Source organism: Oncorhynchus gorbuscha, unplaced genomic scaffold, assembly GCF_021184085.1.
Source record: "Oncorhynchus gorbuscha isolate QuinsamMale2020 ecotype Even-year unplaced genomic scaffold, OgorEven_v1.0 Un_scaffold_1585, whole genome shotgun sequence".
Classification (NCBI taxonomy): domain Eukaryota; kingdom Metazoa; phylum Chordata; class Actinopteri; order Salmoniformes; family Salmonidae; genus Oncorhynchus; species Oncorhynchus gorbuscha.
In genome coordinates this window covers 66,470-82,500 of record NW_025746320.1, presented here as the reverse complement: position 1 = coordinate 82,500, position 16,031 = coordinate 66,470, and the positions used below count along the sequence as shown (strand labels likewise).

Below are 16,031 nucleotides of genomic sequence, written 5' to 3'. Positions count from 1 at the left end.
GTGTATAGGTACAGGGTTAGATAGTGTATAGGTACAGGGTTAGATAGTGTATAGGTACAGGGTTAGATAGTAGATAGTGTATAGGTACAGGGTTAGATAGTGTATAGGTACAGGGTTAGATAGTAGATAGTGTATAGGTACAGGGTTAGATAGTGTATAGGTACAGGGTTAGATAGTAGATAGTGTATAGGTACAGGGTTAGATAGTGTATAGGTACAGGGTTAGATAGTGTATAGGTACAGGGTTAGATAGTAGATAGTGTATAGGTACAGGGTTAGATAGTGTATAGGTACAGGGTTAGATAGTGTATAGGTACAGGGTTAGATAGTAGATAGTGTATAGGTACAGGGTTAGATAGTAGATAGTGTACAGGTACAGGGTTAGATAGTGTATAGGTACAGGGTTAGATAGTAGATAGTGTATAGGTACAGGGTTAGATAGTGTATAGGTACAGGGTTAGATAGTGTATAGGTACAGGGTTAGATAGTAGATAGTGTATAGGTACAGGGTTAGATAGTAGATAGTGTATAGGTACAGGGTTAGATAGTGTATAGGTACAGGGTTAGATAGTGTATAGGTACAGGGTTAGATAGTAGATAGTGTATAGGTACAGGGTTAGATAGTAGATAGTGTATAGGTACAGGGTTAGATAGTGTATAGGTACAGGGTTAGATAGTGTATAGGTACAGGGTTAGATAGTAGATAGTGTATAGGTACAGGGTTAGATAGTAGATAGTGTATAGGTACAGGGTTAGATAGTAGATAGTGTATAGGTACAGGGTTAGATAGTGTATAGGTACAGGGTTAGATAGTGTATAGGTACAGGGTTAGATAGTGTATAGGTACAGGGTTAGATAGTAGATAGTCTATAGGTACAGGGTTAGATAGTAGATAGTGTATAGGTACAGGGTTAGATAGTGTATAGGTACAGGGTTAGATAGTGTATAGGTACAGGGTTAGATAGTAGATAGTGTATAGGTACAGGGTTAGATAGTGTATAGGTACAGGGTTAGATAGTAGATAGTCTATAGGTACAGGGTTAGATAGTGTATAGGTACAGGGTTAGATAGTGTATAGGTACAGGGTTAGATGGTGTATAGGTACAGGGTTAGATAGTGTATAGGTACAGGGTTAGATAGTAGATAGTGTATAGGTACAGGGTTAGATAGTGTATAGGTACAGGGTTAGATAGTAGATAGTCTATAGGTACAGGGTTAGATAGTAGATAGTCTATAGGTACAGGGTTAGATAGTGTATAGGTACAGGGTTAGATAGTAGATAGTCTATAGGTACAGGGTTAGATAGTAGATAGTCTATAGGTACAGGGTTAGATAGTAGATAGTGTATAGGTACAGGGTTAGATGGTGTATAGGTACAGGGTTAGATAGTGTATAGGTACAGGGTTAGATAGTAGATAGTGTATAGGTACAGGGTTAGATAGTAGATAGTGTATAGGTACAGGGTTAGATAGTGTATAGGTACAGGGTTAGATAGTAGATAGTCTATAGGTACAGGGTTAGATAGTGTATAGGTACAGGGTTAGATAGTGTACAGGTACAGGGTTAGATAGTGTATAGGTACAGGGTTAGATAGTAGATAGTGTATAGGTACAGGGTTAGATAGTGTATAGGTACAGGGTTAGATAGTAGATAGTGTATAGGTACAGGGTTAGATAGTAGATAGTGTATAGGTACAGGGTTAGATAGTGTATAGGTACAGGGTTAGATGGTGTATAGGTACAGGGTTAGATGGTGTATAGGTACAGGGTTAGATAGTAGATAGTGTATAGGTACAGGGTTAGATAGTGTATAGGTACAGGGTTAGATAGTAGATAGTGTATAGGTACAGGGTTAGATAGTGTATAGGTACAGGGTTAGATAGTAGATAGTGTATAGGTACAGGGTTAGATAGTAGATAGTGTATATGTACAGGGTTAGATAGTGTATAGGTACAGGGTTAGATAGTAGATAGTGTATAGGTACAGGGTTAGATAGTAGATAGTGTATAGGTACAGGGTAGATAGTGTATAGGTACAGGGTTAGATAGTGTACAGGTACAGGGTTAGATAGTGTATAGGTACAGGGTTAGATAGTAGATAGTGTATAGGTACAGGGTTAGATAGTAGATAGTGTATAGGTACAGGGTTAGATAGTGTACAGGTACAGGGTTAAATAGTGTATAGGTACAGGGTTAGATAGTAGATAGTGTATAGGTACAGGGTTAGATAGTGTATAGGTACAGGGTTAGATAGTGTATAGGTACAGGGTTAGATAGTAGATAGTGTATAGGTACAGGGTTAGATAGTGTATAGGTACAGGGTTAGATAGTAGATAGTGTATAGGTACAGGGTTAGATAGTGTATAGGTACAGGGTTAGATAGTAGATAGTGTATAGGTACAGGGTTAGATAGTGTATAGGTACAGGGTTAGATAGTGTATAGGTACAGGGTTAGATAGTAGATAGTGTATAGGTACAGGGTTAGATAGTAGATAGTGTATAGGTACAGGGTTAGATAGTGTATAGGTACAGGGTTAGATAGTGTATAGGTACAGGGTTAGATAGTGTATAGGTACAGGGTTAGATGGTGTATAGGTACAGGGTTAGATAGTAGATAGTGTATAGGTACAGGGTTAGATAGTGTATAGGTACAGGGTTAGATAGTAGATAGTGTATAGGTACAGGGTTAGATAGTGTATAGGTACAGGGTTAGATAGTAGATAGTCTATAGGTACAGGGTTAGATAGTGTATAGGTACAGGGTTAGATAGTGTATAGGTACAGGGTTAGATGGTGTATAGGTACAGGGTTAGATAGTAGATAGTGTATAGGTACAGGGTTAGATAGTGTATAGGTACAGGGTTAGATAGTAGATAGTGTATAGGTACAGGGTTAGATAGTGTATAGGTACAGGGTTAGATAGTGTATAGGTACAGGGTTAGATAGTGTATAGGTACAGGGTTAGATAGTGTATAGGTACAGGGTTAGATAGTAGATAGTGTATAGGTACAGGGTTAGATAGTGTATAGGTACAGGGTTAGATAGTAGATAGTGTATAGGTACAGGGTTAGATAGTAGATAGTGTATAGGTACAGGGTTAGATAGTGTATAGGTACAGGGTTAGATAGTGTATAGGTACAGGGTTAGATAGTAGATAGTGTATAGGTACAGGGTTAGATAGTAGATAGTGTATAGGTACAGGGTTAGATAGTGTATAGGTACAGGGTTAGATAGTGTATAGGTACAGGGTTAGATAGTAGATAGTGTATAGGTACAGGGTTAGATAGTAGATAGTGTATAGGTACAGGGTTAGATAGTGTATAGGTACAGGGTTAGATAGTAGATAGTCTATAGGTACAGGGTTAGATAGTAGATAGTGTATAGGTACAGGGTTAGATAGTAGATAGTGTATAGGTACAGGGTTAGATAGTAGATAGTCTATAGGTACAGGGTTAGATAGTGTATAGGTACAGGGTTAGATAGTGTATAGGTACAGGGTTAGATGGTGTATAGGTACAGGGTTAGATAGTAGATAGTGTATAGGTACAGGGTTAGATAGTGTATAGGTACAGGGTTAGATAGTAGATAGTGTATAGGTACAGGGTTAGATAGTGTATAGGTACAGGGTTAGATAGTAGATAGTGTATAGGTACAGGGTTAGATAGTGTATAGGTACAGGGTTAGATAGTGTATAGGTACAGGGTTAGATAGTAGATAGTGTATAGGTACAGGGTTAGATAGTGTATAGGTACAGGGTTAGATAGTGTATAGGTACAGGGTTAGATAGTAGATAGTGTATAGGTACAGGGTTAGATAGTAGATAGTGTATAGGTACAGGGTTAGATAGTGTATAGGTACAGGGTTAGATAGTAGATAGTCTATAGGTACAGGGTTAGATAGTAGATAGTGTATAGGTACAGGGTTAGATAGTAGATAGTGTATAGGTACAGGGTTAGATAGTAGATAGTCTATAGGTACAGGGTTAGATAGTGTATAGGTACAGGGTTAGATAGTGTATAGGTACAGGGTTAGATGGTGTATAGGTACAGGGTTAGATAGTAGATAGTGTATAGGTACAGGGTTAGATAGTGTATAGGTACAGGGTTAGATAGTAGATAGTGTATAGGTACAGGGTTAGATAGTGTATAGGTACAGGGTTAGATAGTAGATAGTGTATAGGTACAGGGTTAGATAGTGTATAGGTACAGGGTTAGATAGTGTATAGGTACAGGGTTAGATAGTAGATAGTGTATAGGTACAGGGTTAGATAGTGTATAGGTACAGGGTTAGATAGTAGATAGTCTATAGGTACAGGGTTAGATAGTGTATAGGTACAGGGTTAGATAGTGTATAGGTACAGGGTTAGATGGTGTATAGGTACAGGGTTAGATAGTAGATAGTGTATAGGTACAGGGTTAGATAGTGTATAGGTACAGGGTTAGATAGTGTATAGGTACAGGGTTAGATAGTAGATAGTGTATAGGTACAGGGTTAGATAGTGTATAGATACAGGGTTAGATAGTAGATAGTGTATAGGTACAGGGTTAGATAGTGTATAGGTACAGGGTTAGATAGTGTATAGGTACAGGGTTAGATAGTGTATAGGTACAGGGTTAGATGGTGTATAGGTACAGGGTTAGATAGTAGATAGTGTATAGGTACAGGGTTAGATAGTGTATAGGTACAGGGTTAGATAGTGTATAGGTACAGGGTTAGATAGTAGATAGTGTATAGGTACAGGGTTAGATAGTGTATAGATACAGGGTTAGATAGTAGATAGTGTATAGGTACAGGGTTAGATAGTGTATAGGTACAGGGTTAGATAGTGTATAGGTACAGGGTTAGATAGTAGATAGTGTATAGATACAGGGTTAGATAGTGTATAGGTACAGGGTTAGATAGTAGATAGTGTACAGGTACAGGGTTAGATAGTGTATAGGTACAGGGTTAGATAGTAGATAGTGTATAGGTACAGGGTTAGATAGTAGATAGTCTATAGGTACAGGGTTAGATAGTAGATAGTGTATAGGTACAGGGTTAGATAGTGTATAGGTACAGGGTTAGATAGTAGATAGTGTATAGGTACAGGGTTAGATAGTAGATAGTGTATAGGTACAGGGTTAGATAGTAGATAGTGTATAGGTACAGGGTTAGATAGTGTATAGGTACAGGGTTAGATAGTAGATAGTGTATAGGTACAGGGTTAGATAGTGTATAGGTACAGGGTTAGATAGTGTATAGGTACAGGGTTAGATAGTAGATAGTGTATAGGTACAGGGTTAGATAGTGTATAGATACAGGGTTAGATAGTAGATAGTGTATAGGTACAGGGTTAGATAGTGTATAGGTACAGGGTTAGATAGTGTATAGGTACAGGGTTAGATAGTGTATAGGTACAGGGTTAGATAGTAGATAGTGTATAGGTACAGGGTTAGATAGTAGATAGTGTATAGATACAGGGTTAGATAGTGTATAGGTACAGGGTTAGATAGTAGATAGTGTACAGGTACAGGGTTAGATAGTGTATAGGTACAGGGTTAGATAGTAGATAGTGTATAGGTACAGGGTTAGATAGTAGATAGTCTATAGGTACAGGGTTAGATAGTAGATAGTGTATAGGTACAGGGTTAGATAGTGTATAGGTACAGGGTTAGATAGTAGATAGTGTATAGGTACAGGGTTAGATAGTAGATAGTGTATAGGTACAGGGTTAGATAGTAGATAGTGTATAGGTACAGGGTTAGATAGTGTATAGGTACAGGGTTAGATAGTAGATAGTCTATAGGTACAGGGTTAGATAGTGTATAGTGGTGAGGTTTTAATGGGTGAAGGGTGAGTTAGTCTGCCAATTTTTTCACAAAGCAATGAATTCATTCCACAGAAAAGTAGGCTGATACACAGCCAATACAGTAGGTGGCGACATGCACCTATAATATTTGTTTGCGGACCGACATAATAGCAACGAAGAAGAAGAAGCGGCAGAAAATTCACACGAAGAAGAAAATCCCCCTGCTCTTTAGTCTTGACTTCGTCGCCACCTAGTGGTCCACAAACACTCTGCAGGGAAGATGAATCATGTGGTTTGTCATGTGATGATAAACAGGAATTGAATTGTAAAAACTTGAAACGGTCAACATTTAGCGAGCAACGACACGATCCTATAGGTGTATACCTTAATTAAGGTGAGTACGGTTGTGAAATGATGCATGGAAAACATTTAGAAAGTAGAAAACTAGTCATGGCTCGGTTCGGTAGAATTCACCGCTTGTTGCAAAATATCTTTCCGGCCACTTGCTTCAAACTATCCTGCTGGTGATAACTACATATACAATTATTTCATGTAGCTATCTGAACTCGTTAAAATTATACAAATGAATACTATTTAGAGATGCAGTTTTAGTCTCTTGTTTAACCTGTGGCAGCTGTTTCTCTTCTTCTTTTTTTGTTTTACACAATACTAGAGTAGAAGTGGGCCAGAGCCCGAATTGCAGAGGTGCCTTTGTCGACCTGAGACCGTCGCCATGGTGGATTTCCTGGCGGAAAACAACCTGTGTGGTCAGGCGGTGCTGAGGATCGTGTCCCGGGGAAACGCTATCATCGCCGAGCTCCTCCGCCTCTCGGAGTTCATCCCTGCTGTCTTCAGACTCAAAGACAAGAGCGACCAGCAGAAATACGGAGACATCATCTGTGACTTCAGCTACTTCAAGGTTGAGATGGGGAGGGGGGGGTTGTCTTGTTCAATGAGTGTGAGATGAGATCACAGTGAAAGGACATTGTTTGGGGTGCACCTCCTTAGATAATGGACACACACACCGCCAGTGTCATGGTTAGGTCTTTCCAGTTATGTGATTGCCATCTGTCATCTATGAACTAGATTGTTTAGAATGTGTTATGGCATGATGATGATGATGATGATGAAGTACAAATCAAATCAAATTGTATTTGGTCACATACACATGGGTTAGCAGATGTTAATGCGAGTGCAGCGAAATGCTTGTGCTTCTAGTTCCGGCAACGCAGTACTAACCAACGAGTAATCTAACCTAACAATTCCACAGCTACTACCTTATACACACAAGTGTAAAGGGATGAAGAATATGTACATAAAGATATATGAATGAGAGATGGTACAGAACGGCACAGGCAAGATGATGATGATGATGATGAAGAACAGGGATAATATTATGTCCATGAGTAACCCTTTATATTCTCCTGTTGCCTTCCAGAGTACTACGACAGTCATTCAAGTTATGAACTATATATATATATATACTATATTTATATACTCCTGTTGCCTTCCAGGGTCCAGAGTACTACGACAGTCATTCAAGTTATGAACTATATATATATATACTATATTTATATACTCCTGTTGCCTTCCAGGGTCCAGAGTACTACGACAGTCATTCAAGTTATGAACTATATATATATATATATATATATATATATATATACTATATTTATATACTCCTGTTGCCTTCCAGGGTCCAGAGTACTACGACAGTCATTCAAGTTATGAACTATATATATATATATACTATATTTATATTCTCCCTGTTGCCTTCCAGGGTCCAGAGTACTACGACAGTCATTCAAGTTATGAACTATATATATATATATACTATATTTATATTCTCCCTGTTGCCTTCCAGGGTCCAGAGTACTACGACAGTCATTCAAGTTATGAACTATATATATATATACTATATTTATATTCTCCCTGTTGCCTTCCAGGGTCCAGAGTACTACGACAGTCATTCAAGTTATGAACTATATATATATATACTATATTTATATTCTCCCTGTTGCCTTCCAGGGTCCAGAGTACTACGACAGTCATTCCAGTTATGAACTATATATATATATACTATATTTATATTCTCCTGTTGCCTTCCAGGGTCCAGAGTACTACGACAGTCATTCAAGTTATGAACTATATATATATATATATTTATATACTCCTGTTGCCTTCCAGGGTCCAGAGTACTACGACAGTCATTCAAGTTATGAACTATATATATATATATATACTATATTTATATACTCCTGTTGCCTTCCAGGGTCCAGAGTACTACGACAGTCATTCAAGTTATGAACTATATATATATATATACTATATTTATATTCTCCCTGTTGCCTTCCAGGGTCCAGAGTACTACGACAGTCATTCAAGTTATGAACTATATATATATATACTATATTTATATTCTCCCTGTTGCCTTCCAGGGTCCAGAGTACTACGACAGTCATTCCAGTTATGAACTATATATATATACTATATTTATATTCTCCTGTTGCCTTCCAGGGTCCAGAGTACTACGACAGTCATTCAAGTTATGAACTATATATATATATATATATACTATATTTATATTATCCTGTTGCCTTCCAGGGTCCAGAATACTACGACAGTCATTCCAGTTATGAACTATATATATATACTATATTTATATTATCCTGTTGCCTTCCAGGGTCCAGAGTACTACGACAGTCATTCAAGTTATGAACTATATATATATATACTATATTTATATACTCCTGTTGCCTTCCAGGGTCCAGAGTACTACGACAGTCATTCAAGTTATGAACTATATATATATATACTATATTTATATTCTCCCTGTTGCCTTCCAGGGTCCAGAGTACTACGACAGTCATTCAAGTTATGAACTATATATATATACTATATTTATATTCTCCCTGTTGCCTTCCAGGGTCCAGAGTACTACGACAGTCATTCCAGTTATGAACTATATATATATACTATATTTATATACTCCTGTTGCCTTCCAGGGTCCAGAGTACTACGACAGTCATTCAAGTTATGAACTATATATATATACTATATTTATATTCTCCTGTTGCCTTCCAGGGTCCAGAGTACTACGACAATCATTCAAGTTATGAACTATATATATATACTATATTTATATACTCCTGTTGCCTTCCAGGGTCCAGAGTACTACGACAGTCATTCAAGTTATGAACTATATATATATACTATATTTATATACTCCTGTTGCCTTCCAGGGTCCAGAGTACTACGACAGTCATTCAAGTTATGAACTATATATATATACTATATTTATATTCTCCTGTTGCCTTCCAGGGTCCAGAGTACTACGACAGTCATTCAAGTTATGAACTATATATATATACTATATTTATATTCTCCTGTTGCCTTCCAGGGTCCAGAGTACTACGACAGTAAGCTAGAAGCCAAACCAGATCTGCAGGATCTGGACGATGAGTTCCGGGAGAACAACCTGGAGATACTCTCACGGTTCTACCTGGCGTTTGAAAGTGTCCACAAGTACATCGTTGATCTAATCAGGTCATACATAATTACCTGTCTGTCTGTCTGTCTGTCTGTCTGTCTGTCTGTCTGTCTGTCTGTCTGTCTGTCTGTCTGTCTGTCTGTCTCTGTCTGTCTGTCTGTCTGTCTGTCTGTCTGTCTGTCATACAGAATTACCTGTCTGTCTGTCTGTCTGTCTGTCTGTCTGTCTGTCTGTCTGTCTGTCTGTCTGTCTGTCTGTCATACAGAATTACCTGTCTGTCTGTCTGTCTGTCTGTCTGTCTGTCTGTCTGTCTGTCTGTCTGTCTGTCTGTCTGTCTGTCATACAGAATTACCTGTCTGTCTGTCTGTCTGTCTGTCTGTCTGTCTGTCTGTCTGTCTGTCTGTCTGTCTGTCTGTCTGTCTGTCTGTCTGTCTGTCTGTCTGTCTGTCATACAGAATTACCTGTCTGTCTGTCTGTCTGTCTGTCTGTCTGTCTGTCTGTCTGTCTGTCTGTCTGTCATACAGAATTACCTGTCTGTCTGTCTGTCTGTCTGTCTGTCTGTCTGTCTGTCTGTCTGTCTGTCTGTCTGTCTGTCTGTCTGTCTGTCTGTCTGTCTTACAGAATTACCTGTCTGTCTGTCTGTCTGTCTGTCTGTCTGTCTGTCTGTCTGTCTGTCTGTCTGTCTGTCTGTCTGTCTTACAGAATTACCTGTCTGTCTGTCTGTCTGTCTGTCTGTCTGTCTGTCTGTCTGTCTGTCTGTCTGTCTGTCTCTGTCTGTCTGTCTTACAGAATTACCTGTCTGTCTGTTTGTATGTCTTACAGAATTACCTGTCTGTCTGTTTGTCTGTCTGTCTTACAGAATTACCTGTCTGTCTGTTTGTCTGTTTGTTTGTCTGTCATACAGAATTACCTGTCTGTCATACAGAATTACCTGTCTGTCATACAGAATTACCTGTCTGTCTGTCTGTCTGTCATACAGAATTGTCTGTCTGTCTGTCATACAGAATTGTCTGTCTGTCTGTCTTACAGAATTGTCTGTCTGTCATACAGAATTACCTGTCTGTCTGTTTGTCTGTGTTTGTCTGTCATACAGAATTACCTGTCTGTCTGTCTGTCATACAGAATTGTCTGTCTGTCTGTCATACAGAATTGTCTGTCTGTCTGTCTGTCTGTCTGTCTGTCTGTCTGTCTGTCTGTCTGTCTGTCTGTCTGTCTGTCTGTCTGTCTGTCTGTCTGTCTTACAGAATTACCTGTCTGTCTGTTTGTATGTCTTACAGAATTACCTGTCTGTCTGACTGTTTGTCTGTCTGTCTGTCTGTCTTACAGAATTACCTGTCTGTCTGACTGTTTGTCTGTCTGTCTGTCTGTCTTACAGAATTACCTGTCTGTCTGTTTGTCTGTCTGTCTGTCTTACAGAATTACCTGTCTGTCTGTTTGTCTGTCTGTTTGTCTGTCTGTCTGTCAGTCATACAGAATTACCTGTCTGTCTGTTTTGTCTCCTCACCATGCTTTATCTAATCAGCTGTTCTTCTCTCCAGGTACCTGGATGATCTGTATGAAGGAGTTTACATTCAACAGACCCTGGAGACGGTGCTGCTGAATGAGGATGGAAAACAGCTCCTGGTAAAACAACAACATTTCTTTACATGTTTAGTTTACTCGTCGAATAAATTAGTATTTTCAACGACGGTTAACTAGCCTTGTTCAGGGGAACAGTGGGTTAACTAGCCTTGTTCAGGGGAACAGTGGGTTAACTAGCCTTGTTCAGGGAACAGTGGGTTAACTAGCCTTGTTCAGGGGAATAGTGGGTTAACTAGCCTTGTTCAGGGGAACAGTGGGTTAACTAGCCTTGTTCAGGGGAACAGTGGGTTAACTAGCCTTGTTCGGGGGAACAGTGGGTTAACTAGCCTTGTTCAGGGGAATAGTGGGTTAACTAGCCTTGTTCAGGGGAATAGTGGGTTAACTAGCCTTGTTCAGGGGAATAGTGGGTTAACTAGCCTTGTTCAGGGGAATAGTGGGTTAACTAGCCTTGTTCAGGGAACAGTGGGTTAACTAGCCTTGTTCAGGGGAACAGTGGGTTAACTAGCCTTGTTCAGGGGCAGAACGACAGATTTGTACCTCGTCAGCTCGGGAGATTCGATCTTGCAACCTTTCGGTTACTAGTCCAACGCTCTAACCACCTGCCTACCCCTCTAACCACTAGGCTACCCTGCCGCCCCAATCTCTTGTAATTACTTAGATTTTGTAGAAGGGCCCCGGGGGGTAGCAGCTCTATGATCAACTTATATACATTTAGGAAAATCGTCCCTGTATGTTTGGCGATGTCCTGAAGGTATGTTAGAGTCCTACGATGTGTTGTGTGTCTCCTTGTTAACCAGTGTGAGGTCCTGAATGTCCTTTAGGTATGTGAGAGTCCTACCATGTGCTGTTTGTGTCCTTGTTAACCAGTGTGAGGCGCTGTATCTCTATGGAGTCATGCTGTTGGTTATTGACCAGAAGATGGAGGGGAGGTCAGAGAGAGGATGCTGGTGTCCTACTATAGATACAGGTGAGACCTTTGCTGCTGTTTTGGGGGGAAAATGGCTTCAACATCCTTTATACAATCCTATAATACTATGATAGTATCTATAATACTCTCTATAATGGCTTCTACATCCTTTATACATTCCTTTTAAGAATCAATCCTCTCTGTTATTTTGTCAGGGACCCTTTAATGGTGTCAGTAATACTATCTGTAATACTACAATACTATCTATACTACTATATATAATACTGTAATACTATCTATATTACTATATATAATACTGTAATATTATCTATACTATTATATATAATACTGTACTACTATCTGTAATACTCTCTATAATACTGTAATACTCTCTAATACTGTAGTACTATCTAATACTGTAGTACTATCTATAATACTGTAGTACTATCTATAATACTGTAGTACTATCTATAATACTGTAGTACTATCTATAATACTGTAGTACTATCTATAATACTGTAGTACTATCTATAATACTATACTACTATCTATACTACTGTAATACTATCTATACTACTATGATGATATCTATACTACTATCTATAATACTATGATATCTACAATACTGTAATACTCTCTACAATACTGTAATACTCTCTATAATACTGTAATACTCTCTATAATACTGTAATACTCTCTATAATACTGTAATACTCTCTATAATACTACTACTATCTATAATACTGTAGTACTATCTACAATGCTATAATACTCTCTATAATACTGTAATACTCTCTATAATACTACTATCTATCATACTGTAGTAGTACTACAGTATTGTAGTAGTATCTATAATTTGAATGAAAGAAAAACAACCATTTGATTGGAGCGTGCTACTAGCTATACATGTCCTGTTTGTGTGTCCAGTGCTGCCCGCTCCTCAGCGGACTCTAACCTGGATGACATCTGTAAGCTGCTGCGGAGTACTGGCTACTCCAGCCAATCAGGGGCCAAGCGGCCAGCTAACTACCCTGAGAGCTACTTCCAGAGAGTACCGATCAGTTCTACCTTCATCAGCATGGTGATCGGGAGGCTGCGCTCTGATGACATCTATAACCAGGTAAGACTGTTATTATTATTATTGTTGTTGTTGTTGTTATTATTGTTATTATTATTGTTATTATTATTATTATTGGTGTTGTTGTTGTTATTATTATTGTTGTTGTTGTTGTTGTTGTTGTTGTTGTTGTTATTGTTGTTGTTATTATTATTGTTGTTATTATTATTGTTATTATTATTATTATTGTTATTATTATTATTATTGTTATTGTTGTTATTATTGTTGTTATTATTGTTATTATTGTTATTGTTATTATTATTGTTATTATTATTATTGTTATTATTACTATTATTGTTGTTGTTGTTATTATTGTTGTTATTATTATTTTTAAACCATTTGTTTTCTTTGTAAAAGGAATTACTCGTGTCATACTAACCCACTGTTCTCCTAGTTAGTAATGTAAACACCCCATTGGTTCCCTTTTATTATTTTTATTTAACCAGGCAAGTCAGTTAAGAACAAATTCTTATTTTTTCAATGACGGCCTGGGAACAGTGGGTTAACTGCCTGTTCAGGGGCAGAACGACAGATTTGTTCCTTGTCAGCTCGGGGATTTGAACTTGCAACCTTTCGGTTACTAGTCCAACGCTCTAACCACTAGGCTACCATGCCCCCCCCCAGGGTAGCCTAGTGGTTAGTATCCTTGACCTGAATGACATTTCTTACACACTCACTAATGCTACAATATTACATTGTCTTTAATGTTTTATTCAATATATTTGTATCATGCTGTGTCTCCTAAAGCTGTCCTGTGTCTCCTAAAGCTGTCATGTGTCTCCTAAAGCTGTCCTGTGTCTCCTAAAGCTGTCCTGTGTCTCCTAAAGCTGTCCTGTGTCTCCTAAAGCTGTCCTGTGTCTCCTAAAGCTGTCCTGTGTCTCCTAAAGCTGTCCTGTGTCTCCTAAAGCTGTCCTGTGTCTCCTAAAGCTGTCCTGTGTCTCTAAAGCTGTCCTGTCTCTCTAAAGCTGTCCTGTCTCTCTAAAGCTGTCCTGTGTCTCTCTAAAGCTGTCCTGTGTCTCTCTAAAGCTGTCCTGTGTCTCCTAAAGCTGTCCTGTGTCTCCTAAAGCTGTCCTGTGTCTCCTAAAGCTGTCCTGTGTCTCCCCCAGGTGTCTGCGTACCCTCTGCCTGAGCACCGAAGCACAGCGTTGGCTAACCAGGCTGCCATGCTGTATGTCTGTCTCTACTTCATTCCCTCCATACTTCAGACTCAACAGGCCAAGATGAGGGAGATAGTGGACAAGTACTTCCCTGATAACTGGGTGAGAGACTGTATCTAAACTCTACTTCCCTGATAACTGGGTGAGAGACTGACTCTACTTCCCTGATAACTGGGTGAGAGACTGCATCTAAACTCTACTTCCCTGTTAACTGGGTGAGAGACTGACTCTACTTCCCTGATAACTGGGTGAGAGACTGACTCTACTTCCCTGATAACTGGGTGAGAGACTGACTCTACTTCCCTGTTAACTGGGTGAGAGACTGACTCTACTTCCCTGTTAACTGGGTGAGAGACTGACTCTACTTCCCTGATAACTGGGTGAGAGACTGACTCTACTTCCCTGATAACTGGGTGAGAGACTGACTCTACTTCCCTGTTAACTGGGTGAGAGACTGCATCTAAACTCTACTTCCCTGATAACTGGGTGAGAGACTGACTCTACTTCCCTGTTAACTGGGTGAGAGACTGTATCTAATCTCTACTTCCCTGTTAACTGGGTGAGAGACTGTATCTAATCTCTACTTCCCTGTTAACTGGGTGAGAGACTGTATCTAATCTCTACTTCCCTGTTAACTGGGTGAGAGACTGACTCTACTTCCCTGATAACTGGGTGAGAGACTGACTCTACTTCCCTGATAACTGGGTGAGAGACTGTATCTAATCTCTACTTCCCTGAATACTAGGAAAAACATTTAGAGTACTTGTTTGTCTTGATGCGGTATATTTCCCTCGGTCTCCAGCCGTTACGCTGGTTTCAAGTATTGCCAATTTCTCCCTCTGCAGGTCATCAGTGTCTACATGGGAATCACTGTGAATCTGGTGGAGGCCTGGGAACCGTATAAAGCTGCCAAGATCGCCCTCAACTACACCCTGGACTCAGCCAATATCAGAGAGCAGGTACGGAGGCGAACGGGCTTACTGACAAAACGTCTGCTTACGTGAAATGGTTTTCACTCGGGTTTCCCATCAGGCCTTGCTACGGACGTGACTCTCCCATCATATCCTTCACAAGTTGTTGTGGAAAATGTGGAAGGTTCGAGGGACTGCTTATGACCCCCCCCCCTGCCATGTTATAACACCCTATAACCAACCGTACGTCAACCCTCCTCTAGGCCAGTCGTTATTCAGTCAGCATGGAGGGACTGCTTATGACCCCCGCCATGTTATAACACCCTATAACCAACCGTACGTCAACCCTCCTCTAGGCCAGTCGTTATTCAGTCAGCATGGAGGGTCTGAGGCCACAGATCCAGCAGCTGCTGAAGGAAGGGTTCCTGAGGGAGGAGATCGTCCTGGATAACGTCCCTAAGCTGCTCAACTGTCTCCGGGACTGTAACGTTTCCATACGCTGGCTGATGCTACACACTGCAGACTCAGGTAGGGCCTTTCTGTTGGCGTCTAGGTCCATGCATCAAATGAGCTTACTACTGATTTATGGAAGCATTAATAAAGGCCTTATGAAGGGTTCACAAAGCATCCATAAAGGCCTTATGAAGGGTTCATGAAGCATTAATAAAGGCCTTATGAAGGGTTCATGAAGCATCCATAAAGGGTTCATGAAGCATCCATAAAGGGTTCATGAAGCATCCATAAAGGGTTCAGGAAGCATCCGTAAAGGGTTCAGGAAGCATCCGTAAAGGGTTCAGGAAGCATCCATAAAGGGTTCAGGAAGCATCCGTAAAGGGTTCAGGAAGCATCCGTAAAGGGTTCAGGAAGCATCCGTAAAGGGTTCAGGAAGCATCCGTAAAGGGTTCAGGAAGCATCCGTAAAGGGTTCAGGAAGCATCCGTAAAGGGTTCAGGAAGCATCCGTAAAGGGTTCAGGAAGCATCCGTAAAGGGTTCAGGAAGCATCCGTAAAGGGTTCAGGAAGCATCCGTAAAGGGTTCAGGAAGCATCCGTAAAGGGTTCAGGAAGCATCCGTAAAGGGTTCAGG

General features: G+C 39.9%; 1 pseudogene; it reads left to right on the top strand.

Moving 5' to 3' along the window:
- The first annotated feature begins 6,040 nt into the window (after window positions 1–6,040).
- The window catches only part of LOC124023318, a 46,205-nt pseudogene continuing 36,214 nt past the window's right edge, over window positions 6,041–16,031 (top strand).